Source organism: Mastomys coucha, unplaced genomic scaffold (genome assembly GCF_008632895.1).
Source record: "Mastomys coucha isolate ucsf_1 unplaced genomic scaffold, UCSF_Mcou_1 pScaffold16, whole genome shotgun sequence".
Classification (NCBI taxonomy): domain Eukaryota; kingdom Metazoa; phylum Chordata; class Mammalia; order Rodentia; family Muridae; genus Mastomys; species Mastomys coucha.
Window position 1 is genome coordinate 10,747,535 of NW_022196898.1, and position 17,014 is coordinate 10,764,548.

A 17,014-nucleotide genomic window follows, 5' to 3' on the forward strand; every position below is an offset into this window, starting at 1 on the left:
AGATGAAGTATAGAGTTGGCTGATAGATGCTGGTGAGGGAGTGAGGGAAACTAGAAGCCAATTAGCTAAGCTAAAGTGAGGCATGCCATGGGAAGAGAACCTCTGAGGCTGTGAACTTTGGGAGCATGTTGCACACTTTAGTGCTGTGATCGGTAGCCTGCTTACGTTTCCTGAGTACTGTTGGCATTTACTCACATCTACATTAGGCTGCTTCTCAAACCGACTGGCAGTTCAGCAAGTGGGATATATGTCTCCATAGAGTGTTTAAATCTCTTCTTCATCTGTCCTTTACTTGAGTCACAGTTATACTTCCTTAGATGAAAGTGATTATTTTTTTTTCATTTCTAATTGTATTTCTGCTTTATTCATACTAGTTAGGTATAGATTTTAAATGAAATTAATTGATGTCCATGATTTTTGCCAGAAATGTTATTTTCAAACAGAGATAATTATCTAAGCAAATTAGTATAGTATATGCTCATATGAATTGAATAGTTGTACAGGCTTTATCTTTCTGTAGTATTTATGCATTAATACTCTGAATGAGCTAGTATTTTCTATCTTCAAAATACAGTTCATTTTTGATGTAATGGTATATTTACCCTAATTCGTCTCAGATACTAATAAGGTACCCATTACCTGTCTGTTCACTTCATTAATTGGAAGAAATACTAATTGTAAGTTTTTGTAAGTCTATAGACTGCAAATGTTCCTAGCATAATCATCCTATATTGATAGATGTTTAAGATATATTCTCTAAAAACTGTAATAATTACATTTGAGAACTTAACTAGTAAAGATTCTGTGAAGTGACATAGAAAGAAACATGATTATATTTCTTTTTACTTTTAGCAAGGTTAGCCCTTTAGCCTTTAAGAGTTGGCACCTCCATCCCATCATTAGCATTCTCTGTCTCTTTATGGTATTATGTAGGTGGTAGTAGGATATAGGTTTTGATGTATTTCATAGTAGTATTTAGTGCTTAATATTTATTCAAATGCTTTATGCTTTAACTTATTTACTAGGACATTTTATTTATACAACACAACTAGTTTTTGTTTCTACTGAATGACATACATGTGGCCTAAGAGGTTTATAAATAAATACATTAATTTTCCCATTTTAGATCACTATTTGCTTCAATAAGTTCTTATTAATGCTTTATTTAGATGGTATTGAAAAATGTAAGTGCAGTAGTGCAAAGTAAAATTGATCTGTTGAATTTTACCTCAAGTGACCACATTATGGAAGAGATAGCCCTCCCTCCTCCTGACGTCAGGGTTTAGCCACTGTTTCTTAAGCCTTCCTTGGTGATTCAATGTCTGGAAATGTTAAGACCACATTCAAATCAGAATTTAAGTGTACTGAAGCAGGGTTGTTACAGGGGAGCATAGAGGCTTTGCAAGGTATCTTTGTGTACAAAAGGTATTTTCTCAAAAATCTTGGAGATCCACAGTCATCCCCAGAACTTACAAACAAGTAGAAGGACAGAAGGACAGATTTCATATATAAGTCCTCTGCCCTCCTTGTATATGCCATGGCACATGTGCCTACACATGCCATGCATGTGCATTCATATACACACACACACACACACACACACATACACGATAATTTTCTAAAAACAGTAATTGGACTTACCCTCCCTCAAATAAAGGGATTCATTTCATTTATTTTTTAACTGTGTATATTGGAAATGAGGAAGAGAATTTAACTTTTGTTTTAAAAATACTATTTTAAATAGTCCCAAATTACTTGAGGTTTTATATACCAACTAAATGAAATATTATTAGATTTTAGTTGCTCTGAATTTGAAGTTGATAACAAAGTGAAGAGTTACTCACACATAACTGCTATTATGTAATAGAGTCTTTTCACACCTATGTTCAAATGTCTAAAGCAAGTCTAAAATACTCTGCATAGCTAACTTGCTTCTAATTTTAAAAAGTCAGAATGCCTAAGTTATCTTAGTTATTTTCATTTGCTATATATTAGGTATAATTAACAGTATATTAGATATAATTCTCATTGCTTCTACTTAGTGTCCAAGTTTCATCCAGCTTACCAAACAGAGTCACCCTGAGATCTGTCTCCTCCATGATCTAGCTCTTGAGTTCATCGTAAGCAGCTCAGTGTAAGCTCCTCAAGGCTGATGGGAGTGCAGAGCCATGCATCCTAGGTACCAAGCTCTCTGCACCTTCATGGGAAGTGCTGTGGTGTGAGGCACAGCAGTTAGCAGAGTCTTGTACATTAGAGCGTCTCCCCACTGAACTGACACACTTGCTTTCCCTCCAGTTTTCCTTCCTTAACTCCATCTCTTGCTCTTCTCCAGCTTGTACACCACTGGAACACCTGCCTCTTTTCTACCAAATTCTTTTCTTCATCAAACTCCCCATTCACTCTCATCTGGCTCTGGCTGAAAGTGATGAACTTGATGCAATATATGTGTTGCACAATTAGAAAGTAATTATTTTTCTCAAGAAGATTAAAAAAACTAATTAAGTTTAATCTCTCTGTCTTCCTATTTTCTCTTCCAATTCTAGACAGCTTTGGCTTTCTACCTCTTGCCTGTGGACCAGCTTCCTGGGATTTTTCTTTTTTCTTTTTTTTACATTTATAAATTAATATAATATTAAGGTTGTAATGACAGGGCATAGTAATATCATGCGACTTTGGAATTGTTAACGTTAGTCCAGCAGGCATGCTATAACACGTGTCCCCCACTTTTCTTTCTAGAACTAGATCTCCACCCCCTCCATCCATGTTTTGGCTTTTCGTGGGATGCGTGAATGGCTGCCCCCATGTATTTTGTTGCCCTTTTCCATTGCTTCTTGTGTTCTGGTGGGAACCTTGGTGATTCTTCTCAATCGCTACCTGAGCTCTGTGCTGGTTGCTGCTCATCTCCCAGGGTCTTGTGCTGGCTGGTCATGTCTCTACCTCCTTGGCACTGGCCCTTGGCAGAACCGCGGTCCCTGGTTGGCTGCGTCCAAACCCTTGTGAGGGTGGAGAATATTCTTCCCCCTGCTGCTACGATTGAGCTCTGTGCTGGGTACCACAGAGCCCTCTACACTTGCTTTCAGTTGCTAAGGCATCCCGAGCTTTGGCTGTGGCTCAGTGGTCCTGCTATCCAAACCCTAAAACTTTCCTAGCCTCTACACTCAGTGGTAGCAGCAGGTGTTGGGATTTCTCCAACTTCTAAGGCCTTGGGAGGAAGAGAGTGGCTGTTGACATAGACCTCAAGGATTTTCAGAGTACGCCTGGAAACTTCTCCAGAAGATATGTGAAGGTAAGATTCCGATTTCTCTAGGAAGCAGTTCCATAGAAAACAAAACCACCGGGTATGGGTTAATGTAAATGGATTTTAGTAGAGAATACTTACAGAACTATGATAACATATACAATCCTGTCCTGCATTGGGCCACTACTTATTGCAAATACTTCTTGGAGGCGGGTGGTTCTGGGTGAGTTTTACATTGCTATTCTGTTTTACCCCTATTAAATATTGGCATTGGACAGATTTTAAAGTATTGTATTAAATGATTTGAGTTGGAATTTTGAAGCATTTTGTTTTTCCATGTTATAGTCATCATTGTGTATTTAGTAAGATTGTTTTGGGGGTTTAAAGTATTAAAAAATAAAGTAGTAATCCTTTATTTCACAAAGGTGCCTGTATTTTAGTTAGCTTGCCATTAATATTTAAAACCAAAAACGTATTAAATGAGTGTTTCCTTACATTCTGCCTGGGAAGCAGAAGTGCAGCTCTGTCGTCCGGGTACTGCTAGAGCACTCACTGTCCCTTGCTGGAGTTCCTGCCGCATGTTCAAGCCCTGGAACAAAGCAACAGCCTCTTCCCTCTTAGGCTTTATTTCTCTCCCTCTCTGTCTTTCCTTCCATCTCTCTCTCTCTCTCTCTCTCTCTTTTTTTTTTTTTAAGATGGTCTTGTAGTACAGCCAAGGCCCTTCTGAAATTAACTCTTACAATCCAGCCAGCCCCAACACTTAGTGATCTTCTGTCTCCCAGTCAGCAGTGCCTGGATTACAAGTGGGATTATAACATAGGCCTATTTACAGTGTTCTTCCTGGAACATGCACCTGGGACTGCGTAAAGAGACTGTATTAGGTGCTAGTGTTCTCTGTTTCCAAGTTGTGGGAAGGCAGCAGTACAAACCCTGTGCTCAGAAGCTCAGACCTAGCACAAAGCCAGTCTCCTAAATTGTTTCTAACTTACTCTTCACCCCGCGCTTCACAGGCACTAACCCGTGAGCTGACTCTCTGACTTCAGCCTTACTCTATCACTGAAATTAAGGTTCTTCTTTCCAAAACCAACCCAGATTTAGTACTAAAAGTAAAATATATGCTTACCAAGAACTTTACAAACTGAAAATATTTTGAATAGTATTTATTTCTATTCTGTCCTATGCTATATTCCCTCCAGACTGCAAAGAATAACTGAATAGAATGTTTTGAAGTCTTTATAGTGAGTTAAAATACATATTGGTTTCTTATGCAAAAACACAAAAGTGGCATTTTATTGTTCTTACTCTTAATGAGAACAATGATTATAATGAGCTTGCAGTTAAAAAAATGCAACTCATTTAGTCATCAAATAAAACAAAAAAACTTGATATGACGTCTAAGGCTGGAGTTTGATTTATGATTGAATGTGTCTTGAGTACACCTCCCTTACATTTCTTCAGATATCTTATTGCCCTATAGGATGAGGAACCAGATGAACATAAGAATGTGAACTCTTAAAAATAACGAAAAAACTTGTAAATTAATTATGAATGATCATTATTGCAGAAAGAGTATAGTTTTCTTGTTCATTGTAAGCCTGTGGTGCATGGGCCTGTTCTCAGAGTAAGGCCCAGAGCCCAGTTAGAGTGTTTCTGCAGAACTCAGATGAGCTTGGAATTTGTGCTTGTCTACCCATGTTTCCTCTCCCTCTGTGCAGCGGAGACCTCCAAACAGGGGAGCAGGCAGAATGTTTACAGTAGATGCTGAAATACGCAACTATAATGCTTTTATTACTTAGTTTATTTTATGTAATAAGGAAGTCAAAGTATGCAACCTTCATTAGACATGTCCATGCAGAAAAGGAAAAAAAGAACGGACCTATGTTTCTACTGAATGGAATGATGACTATAGGGCTGTGACTGGCTGCTGACATTTTTGTTCATTTATAAAGTTTTGTTGTTCAAGAGCAAAGCATTCCTATTTATTATCTAGCTTATGTGGAACAAAAAGCTTATTGGTTAGTTTTATAGAATTAAAATAATCTTTTAGTTAACTTTTTTAGTTAACTTTCATATTTTATAAATTGCCTACCTTAGAAATCACATAATTTTTCTCTAGAAAACTTGAGATAGCGATGAGAGGGAGAAGAGAAGAGGGAGGAGGGTAATGGGAGATCATTTATATCTGTAAGACATTTTCAGATGGAATTAGTCAATACAGCAGAAAGGTACCCAAGATACTATTTTTAGTGCACCATGGGGATGAGGAAACTGAGGCTTTATGAAGTTGAACAGCCTACCACACTCTTCACTCCAGGGCTCACTGACACCAGAAAGCATAGATGCAGATTCTGTCTGATATTTGAGCACTCTGGGCATCCAATGCCCCCTTCTCTCCTCATCCTTTGAATAGCTCAGTGCCATCAAGGAGAATCAACACAGCCCCCATCCAGGTCATTCCAGGCTCTTATTGCCTATCTGGCTTTGTGACCTTGGGATGTTTACTTAAAGTCTTCTTCGGCTGTAGTCTCACCCTCTCTAATATATGAATAACATTATCTCCTTGTCAGAGTTTTTATGAAGATTTGATTTAATGAAACAGCTTGTGCCAGTACTTAGCACAGTGGCTAGCATACAGAAAATGGCAAACGTGTGGATGTTACTATGTAATTTTTCCAAGGTCACACTGCTAGAAAAGGATTGAGTCACAACTGAAACACAAGTCTCTCTGAATAAAATAGTACATAAGAATGGAAGAAGATACAAGCACATGTACACACAGCATGCTGAGAAACTTCAAAACAAAGGTCATACTCTCAACTAATCACAGACATTAAATGATACATATGAAATCATAGTCTCAAATAACTACTGGCTTTTATTAACAGTTGACTGAGATATAAACACCTCTTCAAAAGCATAGTATCTATCAGATGGACAGCTCTGGTTAGTGAAAACCATCTACAGATGGATAGGTCTTCCATTCTCCAAGAACCAAGATGTCGTGCCATGACATAGACTGGCAGTGGGAAGGGAGGGAAATGTCAAAGAATGAATGCAAATAATTGGAGAAGGGGCGGAAGTTCTTTTCATCTTACCTGATGTTTGTTTGTAACACTGGAGTGTCCCAGGTAATAAGAGTAATGCCAGTTGCACAGGTGATAGAATATTCTTTTGATCTTTTTTCTCTGAAGCAGAGCACAAACTAGCACTGTGGGCTCATCCTGAAGAGAAAGACTCATCCAAACTGAAATGTCAGAATTTAGCTTTGAATGGTAGGTAGCCATTGTACGGATTTAAGGTGTATGGGCGTGTGTGCGTGTGTGTCTGTGTGTGTGTGTGTCTGTGTGGGTGTGTGTGGGTGTGTATTGTTTTTGCTTTTTTAGTGAAGATCTTGCTGCTCTTTGACATCCCTTACTGGACTTCGAAAAGCTTGAGGCCAAGAATGTTTATGTATTGATTTATAATCTCAGTATGATGTCTAGGAAAGAAATAGACATTCAACATATGTTTAATTAAGGTAAAGAAAATGTATTGCAGAACTGGGTAAGAAGACCAACTTTAGAGTCTAATGGTATACCAAAGTGATTAGAAAACAAGGATCTGGTGTAGATGTGGGGACTCAAGGCTCAGTCCAAATGAAGGGGCAAATTAGGACAGATGCTGCAGGTTGGGAGAGCTTTGTGTTTGTATCTTTTGATGCCTAGACAAGGATGTAGAAAAAGTGAAACCTGCAACATATCTGTTAGCACAGGAGTAAAATGTTCAGCATTACTCATGAGCACACATTACAGTTGGAGAATGGAGAGGTAAAGGAACTGACCTATACTTTGTTTATGTTTTTCATGCTGAAAAGTATTTCTGTCATTAGAACTCAATTTAGTGCCAGAATATGCAGGGAAAAACTATTAGAAATATATCATTGGTGTATGTCTTCATTAAGAAATTCTCAAAATATGGTTTAAATGTACAATATTGTAAAACTGTAATTTGCAACACATAAAGTAATGGAGTTATGTGGATGACAGAGAAAGAGTATAATTCTAAAAGCTGAAATACTTATGGAGAATTATTGGAACAGCATTGATATTTGTTTTGTAATAAAACTCTCACTGATCTTTTGATATTTATATACAGATAGAGTGAGGGAAAGGCATCTCTTATCCTTTATGGAAACAAGAAAACTTAAAAGAACAAAGGAAAATGCTTCATTTCAAACCAAATACTTTGTGTTGATACAACTAAAACCTCAAGGCAAAAACTGATACTACTTTGGGCTGCTCTCCTTCCCAGGATGCTATAATCGAACACTTCACTTCCTGGTTAGTATTTGTGGCCACACACAAAGGGGTAAGGACCAGCACCATTCATTGGCTGCTACAGGAGGGATTTCAGTTGCATAGAAGAGGGAATTGAATGTCTAGGCGCCATGTAGTCACTCCTTGTATCCAAATCCTGGTGAGTGTATGCTGTCACCCGAAAAGAGCATGTTTAGAAAATATCAGATGAGAGTAAAAATCAAACCACATGAGCAAATGTTCCAGGAACATTTGTATCTTAATTTGAAAAAGACCATATGTTGCAGCAGTACTTCAGTAAGATTAAGATAGTGCTGAACTTTCCAGAATATCATCAGAACAAACTTAAATTGACTGCACATTTCAAAATATTTTGCTAGACAAACATACATGGATGTGAAGGTAAACATAGAATTGAGTGTGAATGAAGCAAACTTAGAACATGTGCACCTCATCTGGGCCACTATTATTGTTGCAAATGTAGCTGTGTATAGGCCTCTCCATTTTGCTTTTGGTTGTCTCTGAGTTTCAAGGTGATGGCAAGGCTGTCTTACTTCACTTAACCCATGGCGTGTTTTCTTTTTTACTTTGTTTCTTATTTTCTAGTACCTGCTTTTAAGTTTTGTTGGCAGTTTGCCATTTGTGTTTTAACTAGACTATAATTTGGAGATATTATTGAAGTAGTACATATTAACTAAAAAAAGAAAAAAAAAGAAACCCATTATAAAATCTTTCACATGTGAAAAACTCTTAGATATATAGGATGCAAGCTTCCCCATCCTAATTCTTTGTCAAAGGATGTGTTCACGGCAATTTAATTTGCTTTATGCTGCTCTGTTATAAATATAAGATAGCATGGTATAAACAAAATCAGTGAGGTCTCTCCCTAAGGAGACTTTTGTCATGAGAAGGAAAATTTTGATGCGAAGGGTCAACATATTATAAAGTGAATATAAACATTTAGACCATATAAGATATAAATTACAGAAATATTATGCCATTTTTAACAGTTAGAAATGGTCTAGTTTGGCTTTGTGGTTAAGAAAATCAGTTCCAGATCCAGAGAAGCCTGGAAACCCTAGATTTATCATGTAATGGTTGTGCCGCCCTGGGAAGTTACTTGATTGCATTACATTAGGAGACGCTAGTAGGTATTAGTCTTTGCAGTAGGTATAATAATACATGATAGGATTCTTTGAGGATTACATAGAAATTTGAGTCACATCAAGCCATGACTAGAATATACCAAATAACGAGTAAGCGGTTGTTTTCTTTTAACTTCTTTTTTAATAAGAGAGAACTGAGGGAAATGAGTCTGAGATGAAAAAACTGGACATAATAAGAATTCATCCTATCTAGAAGTTAGACCTGTACAGTAGCCTGAGTTCACCATCACGGGGCAGAGAGCTAAGCTAGAGAAAGAAATCATGCCAAGTCCTCGACAGTGGTTTGTTGTTTCAGGAGTGCCCCTTGGAAAAGGTTACCATTCCCCGACGGAATCTATGCAAGGTCAGCCCTGCATGTTTCCACCACACAGGTGGCCTTTACACAATGGTGATCTTCTTAGAACCCTGAATATTCAGATACTTCACCTATCACAAACCAGGTGCATTAAATTTGGAACATTCCTTCTTTATTTTCTCCACATTGTACTCAGTTTTCTGGTAAAGGGTTCCTTTATAGATTTTTTTCCTTTGCTATTGTCATTTGGAATAAGCCTGGTGACTGTCACACTTACTACCTATATAGGGATACTAGTATATTTTATGGAGTAACTTGAGTGTTAGTTTCTTATTAGACCTCCTGATGGCTATTTTCAGGTTAGGAAAATGTAGCTCTGCAGTAATATTTTGAAGTTTGCCTAGGCTATTTGAAGCCAATATTATAATGCACTTCAAAAAGTGTAGGTGGGCCAGAAAGGAGGTCAGAGAATCTCCATTGAAAGCACTGATATAGCGTAAGCTTCCCAATCTGTCTTGTTCTCCAAGCCTGTGGTAGAAGGCCCTCATGACAACTTAGTGCAATGGGTGTGGGACATGGTTTATCCAGCCTCCACCCATGATCCATCCAAACTTAAGAAAATAGGATTATATTCTTTTATTTTCAAAGTCTGATTTTGAAAGATTGAGCTTGTTTTTTATATATCACTATAACTTTGCAATTATTCTAACGTTTGCAAATGCTTCATAAAATTCACCTAACAAAAAAATACTTTTAACTTTATTCATATACTGTTAAGATTGCGTTGTAGACACAGATCCCTTGAAAAGGGCATCACAGCCCAGAGGTAGTTGATTTAGAACCATTCTAGAACAAAAATTATTTTAAAAACATTTTTACTGAGGTCAAAGTAACATTTAAAACAAACAACAGAAATTTGAAGCTGGGCTTAGTGTCATAGTCCTGTAATCCCTACTATGTGTGAGGTTGAAGCAGGCAATACAAAGCCTGCTTGGCCTACAGAGCAAATTCTCCAACCTGATCAATTTAACCAAAAGCCTTGTATCAAAATTAAAAAGAAAATACTTTTTTAAGTGTTGAGGTTAGACAATGATTGCTTAGCATATCAAGCCCTACTTAAGATACATAGAACCCCTATGCTGTAGACACATATAACAACAGCAAAAGAAAGAAAATAATAACCCAGAGACTTGATTACTTTAAAACTGATACTATCTTTGTAAAAATAATATTTTATAGTTCCTTAAATTGGATTGAAATTATCTTTCTAATAATATTTAAATTATAAATTTTCCATTTTAAAACTACATTGCGCCAGGTGGTGGTGGCGCATGCCTTTAATCCCAGCACTTGGGAGACAGAGGCAGGTAGATTTCTGAGTTCGAGGCCAACCTGGTCTACAGAGTGAGTTCCAGGACAGCCAGGGCTACTCAGAGAAACCCTGTCTCGAAAAACCAAAAAAAAGAAAAAAAAAGAAAAAAAAAATTACATTGCATTTAGGTTTCATGTTTTCAATGGTTTTTTTTTTTTTCTGTTAGGAATTCATATATTTATATATGCTGATTTATTTGAAGACAGGTTAGTTTCTACTGAAGGTTTTTAATATTCTTGGAGTTTTCATAGGAATCCAAGAGCCTTAGTGTGAAGGAGACTGGAAGTCGGGTAAGAAGTCAGGAAGCTAAGCCTGAACGTGGAGAGAGTTCCCCAGCTTTCTCAGGGAGTTTAGGTTTTCCACAGTGCTGCCTAAATGACTGAGTCTTCTGAGGCGCTCCCATCTTGCTTCCCCAAGCTGCACAGAGCTAATGAACTGCCCTGGACAGCTTGTGAAGAACTCCTGGTCTTCCAGAAGCGATGCAGAGTGAATGGAGGTTTAGAAGCAGGTTTAAGCCCGTCTTTCCCCTTAGTTTTACCATTCCTTGTGAACATTAAAATGGAAAAGATAATTATTTTTAGAATTCATAGTGTAAATTTTCCACCTGTTTAGAATAAGGAGAAGAGTTCCAACTCTGTTTTCCATTTAGCTAAATCATATATATATTTTTTTTTAAAAAGGCAGGTGATATTTAAAATTTGGTCCTAAGGAATTTCACACATATTTCCTAAGTGAGAAAGTAATGTAATAGGGGGAAGATAGTGTATAGAAGACAGAACCATCTGCCCCAATGAAGAAAATGTATTTTTAGCTAACACTAGAGACTGTAGGATGTAGTTTCCTAAAATGGCTGGATATGCCAAATGTCTGTTAGTGAATAAGTGAATAAGCAAGTAAAAATTTATCTGGGTGGACAAATGAATGATGAAATTTATTAGCTGTGTGTTATGTCTCTTTATTATTTTGAGGAAAAGAACTCAGTTTCAAGTGCCACAAAATTTATTGAAAAACGTTCAGTGGAATTCCTCATTTTTGTGTGGGAGTTGCTAGTTTCTGCAGCAGGGCCAGGGCTGTTTGATTGATACTGCTTCTGTGGGTTGGATTATCCTGCATGTGTAGAGGTTTTAGAATTGGACAAGGAAACACAGATCCTAATCGAGGAGGCTATTTTGAGAAAAGTAAATACTAGTTCAACTGATCGCATCCTAAAAATAGCCCATAGAAGTGGTTTAATAAGATTATATTGGTTTAAAAGGTATTAATGTGTTGTGCCCCACTTCATTTGGTGTTGGTGGCAATTTTTAGTAAAGGAATACCAAGAGCAATACTTTTTAAGCAAAGGTTGAGATTACAGATTAACTATTGCTGCTAAGAGAGTTGGGCTTGTGGAATATCTTAGGACATTGTTGAACTAAGTCTGACTGCAGGAAGGAACCGAGGTTGAATATTGAGAAAGAGATTCTGCTCAGTGTGTACTAGAAGCTTAGCATAGTTATGATTATTTTAAAGGGAGCATCTAACGAGAGAGCTCTGGCAACACTCAAAACATCTAAATAATGTTTTTTGTTTGTTTGTTTGTTTGTTTGACTGCTTACCGTGCAGGTATTTTAAGCCATTGCCTTTACTTAGCTTGGTATAGAGTTAGGTTTTGTACTTGTACTGTGTTGATTCATAGGTGAATAAAATGCTTAGTATTGAAAAAGAATACAGAAATCATTTTAGTAACTAGAGTTAATGAAAGTTCATTTCTGATTACTCTAAATTAGTAACTTAATGTTACATTTCACTATTAAATGAAAAAAGAAAAAGATGCTTTGCGCTTTTACACAAGCAGCTTATCAAAGCCCTAGCTTCTGTGTTCATCTGTGCTGTACTGTGTTCTGCCTAGAGGGAAGAACTGAAGGAGGAAGGCTGGTTGTCATTTCTTATGCATCCTAATAACCATTTAGTTCCTATTTTTCATAGTCTTCAGTCTTAATAAAATCACACAGTTCACTTTTGTGTATTTCAGGAAAGTAGACAGTGTGTTGAAAATAGTGGCACTTATAAAGTAGGTGCAGTAAATGTTTTGTATTATATACTAGTGTTGCTTCTTTTTCAGTATGGTGGTAAGAAAAAGTACCAGGTAATAACCCCAAGGATTAGAATGTTGATAAGTGGGTATGGGACATTATCTTTCTTAAGATAGGAAACATTCATTAAGAACATTTATTGAGAATTTAATACATGAATTGAATACAGTATTTATAACATTTTCCTCCTTTTTCCTCCAATTTTTCTCATCTCTCTTCCACTCCTCAAATTCCTGACCTCTTATTTTTTTAATTATATTTGGTGTGTGTGTGTGTGTATGTGTGTGTGTGTGTGTGTGTGTGTGTGTTTAGAGCTGACCTCTTGGGTCCTCATCCCTGGAGAAGACTGAGTCTCATCTCAGTAACTTAATTCCCTGTAGATCTTCCAGGGTTTGGAGCCTTATGAGTTTCCCCCATTTGTATTGCATGTGAATTTGGTGGTATGATTTCTTAGATACTGTTTAGGAATAGAAGTAGATGTCAGCTGCAAACATAGCACTATGGAGAAAGCTGCTGATGAACAGTGGAACCTCAGCTGTTGAAGAACGGTGGAACCTCAGCTGTTGAAGAACGGTGGAACCTCAGGTGCTGAAGAATGGTGGAACCTCAGCTGTTGAAGAACAGTGCAACCTCAGCTGCTAAAGAACAGTGGAACCTCAGCTGCTGAAGAACAGAGGAACCTCAGCTGCCTAAGAACAGTGGAACTCAGCTGTTGAAGAACAGTGGAACCACAGCTGTTGAAGAACAGTGGAACCTCAGCTGTTGAAGAACAGTGGAACCACAGATGCCTAAGAACAGTGGAACCACAGCTGCCTAAGAACAGTGGAACCTCAGCTGTTGAAGAACAGTGGGAACTCAGCTGTTGAAGAACAGTGGAACCTCAGCTGTTGAAGAACAGTGGAACCTCAGCTGCCTAAGAACTGTGGAACCTCAGCTGTTGAAGAACAGTGGAACCTCAGCTGCTGAAGAACAGTGGAACCTCAGCTGCCTAAGAACAGTGGAACCTCAGCTGTTGAAGAACAGTGGGACCTCAGCTGTTGAAGAACAGTGCAATTACAGCTTTTTTCCCCACTAAGTAAGGTCACAAACATCAGTGGAGAGCCAAAGTATGAAAAGTTCCTGACTAGACAAAGTGGGCGAAGTTGGGGCTGGTCAGAATATGGAGTTGTGGAATTTGAACTTGAAGATAAACCAGACACTGACTTAGGGAAACCAGAAAGGAGATTCTGGGTAATAAGATTGTTTTTCTTACATTATCAATTCAAAACCTTCGGGGTCTGTGTCCTTGTCTCTGTGATCTACTGCTTCTGTCCAAGTTTTGTTAATGGATTGCTTTAAATCTTTTTACCTCTTTCTTTGCTTTATGTAGCCTCACCTTGACATAATGTTGTGAGACAGAGGGCCTGACCTATCCATAGACACACTGGCTGAACCTCTCCATTCATGGGTTCTAATGGATTTCAGAAACTGGATGGGAGTTGACTATCAGGAGATGAGCCTTGTAGGCCTGTCCCACAACCACAATGCAAGGCTTGGACACTCCTTACTTAAGTGAACCTTCGTAGCACTTTCCAAAACAAATTCTTAATTTCTAATGAATAAGATATTATTATATCAGACATTTATTGTCACTGTCTTTGCTCTGCACTCAGGAAGGCACAGACCTTCACTAGAATAGTTACATTTATATGCTAGGCTACCTTATGGCAAAAGTTAAAAACTGAAAGTTGGGCTTGCTTTCATGTTATTTTTCAAGAATTAAAAACTTGTTAATATTTCATTATGATGTAATTTCACAGTTGAGCTATATTTCTGAAATCTTAAGAACTCCTTTAATGTTTAGTTATATATTTCTGTTATAATAATATTTAAAATTATACTCATGTAAATACATAGTAAAGGAGTCTAATATGGTTGGCTTCAAGGCATACTGATGCTATTTGAGCATACTGTGTTTTCACACATGTTATTATAGATGACAGTTGTACCAACTGTAATTCAGGGCTACATGAAATGGTATTTGAAATGATATTTAAGAAATATATAGGTGGTACAGCACACAAAGCATCCACACTGACCTCCATATGGAAAAGCCTCCTTACAGCTTATTGTTGTTATATTCAATCCTATTTTGAGCTTCAGAAGTCAATTTTTGATACCCTCTAGAAATTACTCTGAACTTCTACTTCATTTCTAATGGTACTGTTTTTTTTTGGTTTTTTGTTTCTTTGTTTGTTTGTTTGTTTTTTGTAAAAAAGGTTTTAAGCATATACTGTCTACTATTTTTACATTTTTTTGATTCAACATTTTGTTTAAAGTGAAAAGTATCACTATTATAATTTCCAAATTATATAAATTATAGTTTTTTTTTTTTTTTTTTTTTTTTTTTTTTTTTTTGTTTTTTTTTCGAGACAGGGTTTCTCTGTATAGCTCTGGCTGTCCTGGAACTCACTCTGTAGACCAGGCTGGCCTCGAACTCAGAAATCCGCCTGCCTCTGCCTCCCAAGTGCTGGGATTAAAGGCGTGCGCCACCACCGCCCGGCATAAATTATAGTTTTTAATTTAGATACTTGATTTTATTTTTCTTGCAAACCCTTTCCTCTATTTCTCTTCAAAATAGTAAAAAAGGAAAGATAGAAAGAGAAGACAGAATATTTAGTCTGAGTAAATAAAGCTGACTGTATTCACTCACATACTTCTTCAGGTGCACACATGTTGCTACTGATTTTAATCACTTAAAATACTGATTGATCTTCACTGCCATGCCATTCCACAAATCTACTTCTTTTTAGATGTTCCTGAGAGAGCATAAGAACAAAGGGCCCTTTCCTACCCTGGGTGGTGGGGCATTTTATAAAGTGAAATACATCTCTGCCCCAGCTTACCTCTCTGTCTTTCAACCACTCTCTTGACTGTTCCTGCCTCCCTGGAGTGTTAAAAGGAGTTTCTCTTACATTCCTGCTTTCAAGTTCTGTTTTATCTCCTCATAACACCTTTTCTGAATGAGGACCTGCATCATAGTTGGTCAGCAACTCTGAGAGCTCAGGCACTGAAGGATGTTTCCATGTTATCCCACATTGGTCCCTAGTGTAAGCACTTACCTGAGATGCAGGTAGGACTGACACTTTGTGGTGCTGGCATTTCCTTATTCTGGAATAGCTGCTTAGTTTTGACAATAAAATATATTTTATGGTTCTTTGGATATACATGGACAGAAATGTTTTGTGTTATGTCCTATGTTAATAAGTCTGTGTACGTCAGCTTTGTGAGTGACTGCTTGCAAAAGTGTAAACATAAGCCTTGTGTTAAAGCCCAGACCTCACATGTGAATGTTAGATATGTTTCCTGTTAGAGTGTCAGATACAGCAAGCTCAGTGAACAGGTCTCATCCTAACACCAGTGCTTGGCTCAGAACAGTGCATGTCTTTGAGCTGTCAGGAGTGCACTCCATTGTCAGGGGCCTCCTAGATCTGAACTGGTCCTACCTCCATTGACCATGCAATTTTGAGAGTGGCTGAGGCCTTGACAGAGCTGGGAGAACACTGGCTTCTATTTATCTCTGCTCAGAAGTGAAGCCCCCATTTCTCCTTAGGTTGTCTGAGCTAGAATTATCCTGTGCCAACTTAATGCAGCAGAGACTGGGAGAGGATGTGTTTTGCATGCAGAGATATAGAGGAAATGCCAAGAACTTGATACAGGCACTGCATTTTGTTTTCTCCTCTTCCAGTTTTCATTAAAAGGGTGCATGATTGCAGGGGGATGTTATGAAGCAAATGCTTCTTGGCCAACTCAAGTCAGAAATAGGAATTCTCTAGAGATCTATTGAATTTTTGTCATAATTTAGCCATGTTAAGTAGTGCAAAGTATATTGGTTCTAGCTTTTAGGGCTAATAGTAATTTAAAAATTGAAAATATAACAAAATACAGGGTTCACCTCACAAATCCCCACAACAGTATGTATCAGTGAGAGCAATGTTTCTCCACCTGGGGTTTCTGGCCCTCAAGGACAATATAGGAAAACACATATACTTACATCACTATTCATATTACAGATATGAAGTAACAACAAAAATAGCTTTATGGTGGATGTCACCACAACATGAGGAACTACATTAAAGAGTCAAAGCATTTGGAAGGTTGGGAACCAGTGAGTTAGAGCTTGGGGCCATACTCCATCCTTCCGGAAAGAACAGGAAAAGTGGAGAGGCTATTTCTTAGAACTGTCTTCCTCCGTTTGAGTGGAGGAGGTCAGTGTATTGCTGTCTAGATAGGAACTAATGGAGGATGGGAGATGGAGACAAGATTACTGTTGCATACATAATCAGAAGCCACCTGAGCATGCTCTCTTCCAGGTCTGTCCTGTGTGAGGCTGTAATAATAATGTGTTCAACTTTTTGTTCTTAGGGCTGTATTGCGGAGATGGCTGCGATCTGTTTTGAAACATTACAAATTTAAATTTATGGATCATAGAGATTAATGACACCATTACAAAACATTTCCATAGCTTATTTTTATATTCAGGTTTTTCTTTTTTGCAATATAATTTTCTTTTCTTTTCTTTTCTTTTCTTTCTTTC

The 17,014-nt window shown here is 37.6% G+C and overlaps 1 protein-coding gene across 32 annotated transcripts in view; it reads left to right on the forward strand.

Annotated features, from left to right (window-relative positions):
• Positions 1 to 17,014, forward strand: part of Mbnl1 (muscleblind like splicing regulator 1) — a 169,881-nt gene that overhangs the window by 78,934 nt on the left and 73,933 nt on the right. Inside the window, exon 1 of one of the 32 annotated variants that reach the window (XM_031373965.1) lies at positions 2,737 to 3,286. The exons of the other annotated variants lie outside the window; for them this stretch is intronic. The gene's annotated coding sequence lies outside the window, so the exon portion shown is untranslated. Of the gene's footprint in view, positions 1 to 2,736; positions 3,287 to 17,014 lie in introns of those variants that run through there. 32 annotated transcript variants of the gene reach the window in all.